Source organism: Vombatus ursinus, unplaced genomic scaffold (genome assembly GCF_900497805.2).
Source record: "Vombatus ursinus unplaced genomic scaffold, bare-nosed wombat genome assembly UNPS02004080.1, whole genome shotgun sequence".
In the NCBI taxonomy this organism is placed as follows: domain Eukaryota; kingdom Metazoa; phylum Chordata; class Mammalia; order Diprotodontia; family Vombatidae; genus Vombatus; species Vombatus ursinus.
Window position 1 is genome coordinate 259,729 of NW_020943858.1, and position 8,995 is coordinate 268,723.

Below are 8,995 nucleotides of genomic sequence, written 5' to 3' on the forward strand. Positions count from 1 at the left end.
TGTTTGTTTTTTGGGGGTTTTTTTGTTTTTTGTTTTTTGTTTTTTTTTTTTTTGCTTTTAAATCAATAAGTAATCTGGGACTAGCATTAAGTTTGCCAGACCTGGCATTTGCTCGTACATCAAGTTCAAAGTTTCCTTTCCATTTTTTCTTTATTTCATATTTTGCCATTTTTTTTCCACAACATTTAAGTTTTTAGATGTTTAGACATTTTTCTTCAGACAAAGCTGGGGTTCCATTTCTCATCCTTCATCTTTTCTTTTAAACAGCGGGCACCTCGGCAGCACTGTTCACGGCTTTCTGGGCAGCCTCTTTCGCCTGGTGAGCTTGCAGCACTGCCACGGCTTCATCGACCTTAGAGCGCAGAGACTCAGGAGACTCCAGCATGTGAAGAAGCTCGGAGTTGTCGATTTCTAGCAACATGCCGGTGATTTTTCCGGCCAGAGTAGGGTGCATGGCCTGAATGAGTGGAAACAGGCGTTCACCCAGCATCTGCTTCTGCTCTTGTGGAGGGGCAGATGCCAACATAGAAGCAGTTAAAGGTTCCTGACCTTGCACGTGAACAGCAGGCTGCTGCATGGTGACCTGCGGTTGAGCATTAAGATGCTGTTGAGGATTGCGGACACCGGCAGCGTACTTATACTGTGGAACCGAGCGGACAGCAGGGGTACCTGCGGCAGCCGCCCCCGCTGGACGTGGGCCCATGGTCTGAGTCGAAGTGTTGGCCACACGTGCGGACACCACTCTCGGCACCTGTGAAGAAGCTGGTCTCAGGGTACTGAATGGCGGCCTGGGAGCCGCTGGGCGGATAGCACCGGGCATGTTCTGGAATGGATGAGGTCTGGCACCCTGGGCGGTCCAGCGAGGACTTGGTCTGAGAGGAGCGATTTGGCTAGCAGGATAGTAGGCAGCACGGTTCTGAGTCTGAGGAATAGCTGCCATGAAGTAACCTGAAGGAGGCTGATAAGGGTTGATCACAGGGTTGGGCACAGCTCTGACACTGGCCATTCTCTGCATGTACTGGTTTGTGAGGTGAGCCTGCCGCTCCTCTTTGCGCTGGGCTAAAGCTATATACAAGGGCTTGGTGGCCACGATCCTGCCATTCATTTCTGTGACGGCTTTGGTGGCTTCCTCCGGCGAAGAGAAACACACGAAACCAAAGCCTTTGCTGCGGCCCCCTTCCATCATCACCTTTGCGCTGGTGATTATACCAAACGGGGAGAACTCTTTCCGCAGACGCTCGTCATCGATCCCATCATCGAGATTTTTCACATACAGGTTCACCCCCTGGTATCTGGTGATCCTGTCCTGCTTCATCTGTTCAAATTTGCGCTTGAGTTCAGTCTGGCGCTCCACTTTCTTCTGAGCCCGGCCCACATAGATTTTTTTCCCATTCAGTTCTTTCCCATTCATCTCATCTACAGCCTTTTGGGCATCTTCATGCCTCTCAAAATTCACAAAGCCAAACCCTTTGGACGTGCCACTTTCATCAGTCATAACCTTGACGCTCAAAGCGGGTCCAAACTTACCAAAGAGCCTCTTAAGTCTCAGATCGTCCATGTCCTCGCCAAAATTCTTGATGTACACGTTGGTGAACTCTTTGGCTCTGGCCCCGAGCTCCGCCTCTCTCTCTTTGCGGGATTTGAAGCGCCCCACGAAGACCTTGCGGTCATTGAGCAGCATCCCATTCATTTTGTCAATGGCCCTCTCGGCAGCCTCTCGGGTCTCAAAGTGTACAAATCCATAGCCCTTGGACCCATTTTCATCACATACCACCTTGCAGGAGAGGATGTTGCCGAAGGCAGAGAAGGTATCGAACAAAGCCTTGTTGTCGATGGACTTGTCCAGGTTTTTGATGAAGATGTTGCCCACGCCGCTTTTGCGGAGGGAGGGGTCCCTCTGGGACCACATGATGCGCACCGGCTTGCCCTTGATGACATCGAAATTCATGGTCTCCAGGGCTCGTTCGGCGTCGGCCGGCTGCTGGAAGTTGACATAGGCGTAGCCCAGGGAGCGCCGGGTGATCATGTCCCTACAGACGCGGATGGAGAGGATGGGCCCGGCCGGGCTGAACTTCTCGTACAGCATCGCCTCGCTCACCTCGGGGTGCAGGTCCCCCACGTACAGCGAGGCCGTGGGGTAGCTGGGGGCGCTGGGATGCATCTCGCCGCCGCCGCTGCCTCCCGACGAGGAGGAGGGAGGAGGAAGAAGAGGAGGAGGAAGAAGAGGAGGAGGAGGAAGAGAAGGGCCACAGGCTACTGCCACCGCCGCCGCCGACTCCGCGAGCTTTCCGGCAAGAGGAAAGGAACGGGTGGGGGGGCCGCAGTCTGGAGCCGGGGTGGGGGCTGGGCGGGGGGAGGGGAGGGGAGAGAGGGCGAGCGCGGAGGGACAAAAATCTACCGGAATCGGAATCGGAATCGAAATCGGAATCGGAATCGAAATCGGAATCGGAATCGAAAACGGCTCCACGGCGGCGCAGCAGAGGGGGCGGCGGCAGAGGGGTGGCGACAGGGCCAGGGGCGGCTCGCTCACTCCTTCTCTCGCTCCCTCCGCTGGGGGCGGGGGAGCTGCGGCGGCATCGGGAGCTGGGGAGGTGGCCGTGGTCCTGGCCGGGGCCGGGGGCCGGGGGCCCATAGTAAACGTGGGCTTGGACCCGAGCACACCGCCGCACTCCCAACACTCGCCGCCGGGCTGGTCGAACAGCCTGATGGGCGCCCGGTGAATGGGTGCTGACCCCGATCAATTCCCAAACAGATTTTTTTTTTTACTTTTACTTTACATTAATTTTTTTTTTTAAATTACTGTGATGCAGTGTACTAAGCCCTGGGCCTGGAGTCAGAAAGACCCGGGGTCAAATCCAGCCTCAGACTGTGTGACCCTGGGGAAGTCACTTCACCTGTCTCATTTTCCTCGATTGTGAAATAGGGATAATAATAGTACCCACCTCCCAGGATCAAATGGGAAAATACTTGCAAAGGGCACAGTGCTTGGCAGATAGTAGGTGCTGTATGAATGTTTATTTCCTTCCTTCCTTCCTTCCTTTCCTCCCTCCCTCCTTCCCTTCCCTTCCCTTCCTTTTCCTTCCTTCCTTCCTTCCTTCCTTCCTTCCTTCCTTCCAGCTATGTGACCCTGGGCAAGTCACTTAACCTCTGTTTGCTCATCTGTAAAATGGGGAAAATGATAACACTTGCCTCATAAGATTTTTGTAAATAACAAATGGCATGACCTATGTACAGCACTTTGCAAACCTTAAAGCACCACATAAATGTTGTTTTTTCAGTCTCTGTGACCCCATTTGTGGTTTTCATGGCAAAGATACTGGAGTAATTTGCCACTTCCTTCTCCAGCTCATTTTACAAATAAGGAAACTGAGGCAAACAGGGCAAAGTGACTCACCCAGGATCACACAGCTAGTAAGCGTCTGAGGCTGTATTTGAACTAAAAAAAAATGAGTCCTGATTCTAAGCCCAGTGTGCTATTTACTTAACCACTTAACTGCCCTTCACTTTCCTTTCCTGGCTCATCATCCACATCATGCTGTAGTTGTGAACTCTAAATGTAAGAGTTCCCCAAGAATCTATCTTGGTCCTTTGGCTCTTTTTTCTCACTTGGTCTCACCTGGTGACCACATCAGCTTCCATGCGTTTATCATCTCTATACAGATAATTCACAAATCTATTTTCTAATCCAACTCTCCCCTGAACATCTCCATCCCCAGCTGCAGATTGGACATTTCAGACTGGATGTCTTAGAGACATCTCAAATTCATCATGTCAGTCAGTCAGCAAGCATTTATTAAATGTCTACTGTGTGCCAGAAATTGTGCCAATCAAGTCCAAAATAGAGTTTGTTATCTTCCCCCTAAAGCCACCCCTTTTTCAAGCTTCCTGATTTCTATTTGAGAGTACCACCTATCTTCCAGTCACCCAGATTTGAAAATGTCAGCATCAGCCTCCCATTCTCCCACATCCAATTAGATTGCCAATTCTTATTACCTCTGCCTCTACATCTTCTCTCACAGTCACTCCCCCCACCTTTTCTCTCCTCCCCCAGAAGCCAACCTACTTCAGATCCTCATTGTCCATCACCTGGACCATTGCAAAAGCCTCCTAGTTGGTCCCTCACTCCTATCCATTTTCTCCCTAGTTGCCAAAGTTATTTTAAGTGTATATCTTTACTCAGTAAATTTCAGTGGCTCCCTATTGCTTCTAGCTTCTGTTTAGCTTTTAAAATTCTTCACAATGTAGCTCCAACCTGCCTTTCTCACCCCCTTCCCCCACTTCAGCTGAATTGTAGGTTCTCATAAACTTAAACTCATTTCTGACAGACCTCAGCTAATGACCATTTCAGATAAAAGAGAAAATAAGATAGAACTGGAGAAAGAACTCCAGAGAGAGCTGAGTAGGTTGTCCCTCCCCTCCTCTCTGACTCTCAACTGGCTGACTGGAAAATGAGGGTGCTACTACTTTGGCTATGTACTGTCTCAGAGTGGGATGTGAGGGCCAAATGATGTGATCAGTGTAAAAGGACTCTGAAAAAGCTAGATGAACATAGAATTTATTATGAATTTATCAAAGAAGGCATACTATCAAAAAGTAATCAATCTTATTAATCCTAATGGAAAGCAATATTCCTGTTTGACTGATTCCACGTATTTTAATAAATTTGGCTGAGAGTTATTTGCTTTGTGTCCTTACAGAAAGGTGACCCATGTGTAGCAAGTGGTTACTCATGAAGTACCAATGTACTTCGATGGGATCACCTTCATTAGATGTGGTTGCTACAAGACATTTAGGCTGCCATTGTTTCACCCCATCTTAGGAGGACAGATGCCTGGCATTCACCACTGTGCCTTGGAAGGAATAGGGTCTCTGTGGAGGTGACTGCTACAGGTTAGGGATCAGGGGCTTGGTGGATGGGTCCGCAAGGCTCTGTCCCTACTCAGGATTCTAAGGACACTCAAATTCCACTTTCCTAGCATCTTGCTGCCCAAAGGAATCCTATAACATGGTTCAGAGAATTCTTTGCTAGCTCTCTTCTCATCTGTATTCCAGAGTGTAATTCAGATTCTTGGGAAAGAAATGAATCTTCTATATAGATATTTGAAATCTGAAATGTCCCTTGTATAGGTTATTAATTATACCTAGCTTCCTCTGAGCATCATTTCTGCACCTAGCAGCTTAAGTGAGAAGGATCTGATGGGGTGCTTGGGTGCTTGTACTCAGACCCAGCTTCCAAGATCATATTTCTCCCTAGCCTCAAGGCACTATCCCTGACAGTTTCCCTCCAGTTCAAGGATCCTATCTCTGACAATAACTCATGAATGGGCCCAATGAGGCAAACTATCTCTCCCTGTTACAAGAACAAGCTGACCTCTGTAGAATTTCCCTTGTATGAACAGGACTGTCTTGTACCAACAGACCTATCATGTACTGATGCCCACAGTTACCATATACAATCCAGAGGTCAAGCTATAGATGTCAACTCCCAAAACTATGTTGTTACAGATGTAACAGTCCAAAAATATACCCTTTAGGAACCCTCTCTTCCCTCCTCCCCATTACATAGTTGTATGTTATCACCTAATTAGCATAGTTGGCACATAATTCACTGCTTTTCCTATATAAACTTTAGCATCATTCCTGTTAGGTTGCAAGTTTCCTAAGGAGCTCTGCCCACCATGGCAGGTTCCTTGAGAATCCTTGCCCACTATATAGCATAACAATAAATCTTTGCCACCTTGACTTAAAGAATGCTTGAGTCTGTGAATTCATTTCAGAAGATCCTGTCCTATAATCCGGTCCTTGAGGGATTGAAACCTCTCAACAGATCTACACAATGAAGTGAGTCTTATCTCTGCTTTTTCCTGTTGTTCCTGGATCTAACATCTTCTGTGCCTCCTCTTCTCATCTTCTCCTCCCAACTCCCCCCAACCAGCCCAGGGCCCCTGAGCACATCCAATATTTCAAAAAGGAAAACTGCTAATGAGATCAAATAGTGTTTTATTTTCTTCTCCCAATCTATCAAGAAGCAGTGTGGCTTGGGGTTGCAGTCACTGGTCTAACCAGCAAGTTCTGTCTTTAACTCTGTTTTACAGTTGGTTTGCTCATGGTTAAGATACCTAGTAGTGGGACTGGGAATGATGGGCAGGCAGGCCCTTGGGAAAGAATAAATGGAAATATGCATACTGGGCTCAGTTATTACTCGAAGTTCTTTGGGCAAGTTTTCATATGGAACAGGTAACCAGTTCAGTCCACAAAGTGCTTATTTTTGCAGGAGGGAGAGATGAACTCTGCTCATTCAGTTTTTTTAGGCTTGTGCCGGTCTAAAGGTTTATTGTATCACTGCGGGTGTCTCCTAGTGTGAATAGCCCCTCAAACCAAACATGGCTTTCCTTCAGACTTCTTCCTCTCTCTCCCACTTGGCATGGTCAAAGCAAATGGTCAACAGACCTGAAAGATGAATTAAATGAGGCAACTAATTCACAGACAAGTTTGAGAAACAAAATGCATTTCATTCAACCAATTAATTGATTGAGTTCAAGTAGATATTTTCAAAATAACTCATTGATGGTCTGAAATAAGCCATCCTCAGCCCCACTCATGTGTGTGTGTGTGTGTGTGTGTGTGTGTATGTGTGTGTGTGTACATGTGTGCACAGCAGCCACACCAGGTAAACTGTTTCCACAGACTGGCTAAACCAGGTAACCAAGGGGTCTCAAACCTGTTGGTGAGTTAGGGGCATGTCTACCCTAAGCACGTGAAGACTTCCCCTGGGGGAATGGAAGATGAGAACAATTTGTTCCAACGGCCACGAAGGCAGCTGAAGCAGGTGCTGTGGAGTGCTTAGAGCCTGGTTAGACATCAAAGATGCCAAGGTCATCCACTGCATCCCAGGCCATCACCAGTCATCTTGGCTCTGTCCTGCCACTGGACTGTGATGACTGTGGAAGACAGAGTCACTTCCTATGTGACCCTCAGACACTTACTAGCTGTATGGCCCTGGGCAAGTCACTTAACCCTGTTTGCCTCAGCTTCCTCATCTGTAAAATAGCTGGAAAAAGAAATGGCAAACCATTCCAGTATCTTTGCCAAGAAAACCTCAAATGGAGTCACAAAGAGTTGGACATGATTAAAAAATGGCTGAACAACAATAACATCATTTTTAAATACATTAAACTGATAGATGTCTAATCCTTTAAAGGTGGATGAGACAGAAAGGTAAGAAGCAATTACAAGACTGGGTAAGACACAAGACTAGATGACCTCTGAGGTCCCTGAGATTCTGTGGGCAATGCCTACTACCTGAGTTAAAAGCACATTATTACTTACTTGATATACTTTGAGGGACTCAGGGGAGTCTCCCCGACACTACTCATCAGGGTCAGAAATTTAAATTTCACTATTAGATTTTCATCATTTTAGGTGTTGAGATGTAAATAGAAGGGGGATCAGGTGTCACATTCTGAGTGTTAAGCCAGGATTCCTTTGGGTTAGGGCCACACAGTCTAGGCATCTGAGGGGACAGATACAGAAGGGAAGATGGAAAGAGCAGTCCCCTTCAATGTTTTGAACTGAATAAGAGCATTGGCTACTGGCATCCAAACACTCTTCATATGGGGTCAGAATGAAAACCATTTCCCCAAACAAAATAAGAAGTGGTCAAGGAAGAACCTTGAAGGCTGGCAGTGAATGAAACCTGGGGAGCCTTTCACCTTCTTTTCAAATATTAATTTACTTTCCAAATGGAGCCTGGGACATTAAATCAGCTAAAATCATTTATCTGATAAGAGCTATGCAAATACCTTTATAAATATATAGAAATCATCCATAACAGTGACAGGTCAGATAAAGGCACGTACTTCTACTCAAAGCTCTAAAGTTCCAAATACAAAATGCAAATGCGGAGATATTTGCTCCTCCCCACACCCATCCCCCACCTCGGCCGCCTCTGATTTGCCTTCAGAGAACAAAACAGACATAAAACTTGGAGGAACCCCCAATGTAGAGTTTGGGATAAAAAACACAAAATAAAAATTGCTGAGGTCAGTTCAGATACAAATTGGGTCACCGCTCCTCTCTGGATGGTATTTAAAACAGAGAGAGAGAGAGAGAGAGATCTAACCATTGCTTAATTACATTCCAAGAACAATTGGAATAATTGTTCCAAGAACAATTCCAAGCCTCAAGAAGATCAGGATACCTCTGGCTTCATCATCTAATCTTGGTATTCCCCACTTTTATAAAATGTTGGAATCCATATAACAAGGGGTCTGTGGAAGGTCTTATTTGTTAAGAAGACAGGCTGGTTACAAAACAAGAAAATCAAAAGAATGGGTCTGAACCCCCAGTCCAAGCCAATTATGAGGTCAGAGATCCCTCACATGACATATTGTTTAGCCTAGATTTTCTGAAATTAAGGTTTTTATGGTGCAAGGACCTGATTTAGTCTTATATTTCCTTTTTTTTCCCTTTTGTCTATGTGAACTCTGAGCAACAAATCCATTCTCCTTCCTCATTTGTGTAACATTACCTTTCAAAGAAAAAAAAATTGAGATCAAAAGAAGTATAATGGGGTCAAAAGACCAGGTGGCCTGTCAGTATACTCTATCTCCCATATGGCTATGGGGGACTGGTTCTCCTGCTGCAGCTGCTAGGAACATCAATAGAATCAGTGTGGCTACATTAAAATATGGGCAACCTCTCCTTTTGCCTTGAGGCTATTGTGGAAAAAGGGAGGGGTGACAAACCAGTCTCTGGTAAACACAGAGTGAGATTTCCAGGTCTGTATAGCCACATGGAGCAGATCAAGAATAGAGACAATGTCTACTGCATGCAAGTAGTTAAAGAGAGAAAAATATAAGCATTTGGGCACTGTGTAGTTGTTCAGTCATTTTCAGTCGCGCCTTATTCTTCATGACTCCATTTGGTATTTGCTTGGCAAAGATACTAGAGTGGTTTGTCACTTCCTTCTTCAACTCATTTTACAAATGAAGAA

General features: G+C 46.3%; 1 pseudogene; it reads right to left on the minus strand.

The window, feature by feature from the left end:
• Window positions 1-259: 259 nt before the first annotated feature.
• LOC114053379 lies at window positions 260-2,167 on the minus strand (annotated as a pseudogene).
• Window positions 2,168-8,995: the final 6,828 nt, after the last annotated feature.